The sequence below is a fragment of the Penaeus monodon genome, chromosome 15 (assembly GCF_015228065.2).
Source record: "Penaeus monodon isolate SGIC_2016 chromosome 15, NSTDA_Pmon_1, whole genome shotgun sequence".
Lineage (NCBI taxonomy): Eukaryota > Metazoa > Arthropoda > Malacostraca > Decapoda > Penaeidae > Penaeus > Penaeus monodon.
The window spans coordinates 27,863,985-27,864,254 of record NC_051400.1 but is presented as its reverse complement, the minus strand read 5'-3'; the positions used below and the strand labels follow the sequence as shown (position 1 = coordinate 27,864,254).

The 270-nt window shown below is 31.9% G+C and overlaps 2 protein-coding genes across 2 annotated transcripts in view; one reads left to right on the top strand and one right to left on the bottom strand.

Annotated features, from left to right (window-relative positions):
• LOC119581891 (prostaglandin E synthase 2-like) overlaps positions 1 to 270 on the top strand; it is a 41,881-nt gene that overhangs the window by 5,727 nt on the left and 35,884 nt on the right. The window lies entirely within an intron of this gene.
• LOC119581892 (prostaglandin E synthase 2-like) overlaps positions 1 to 270 on the bottom strand; it is a 4,456-nt gene that overhangs the window by 761 nt on the left and 3,425 nt on the right. The window lies entirely within an intron of this gene.

The following is a 270-nucleotide window of genomic DNA, read 5'->3' as shown; positions in this document are numbered from 1 at the left end:
CGAATATTTATTCATTATGCCCTTTCTACATGTGAAAAAGAATTACAATTACTTTGACATCATGGTGTCAAACTACAGAACAACTCTTAAAATTGCATATCTTCTAAAATTGATATTTCTTATTTAGTTTGTGCCTGAGAATGTTCCTCTGGTTCCTTTTGGGACAAAAGGAAACAGCTTTGTAAAAAAAAACCTACAGATTGTGGTATGCTACCATATCTTTACATGAAAAATGCTCAAGCAAAACCAAATTTTAACCCACTTGCATTG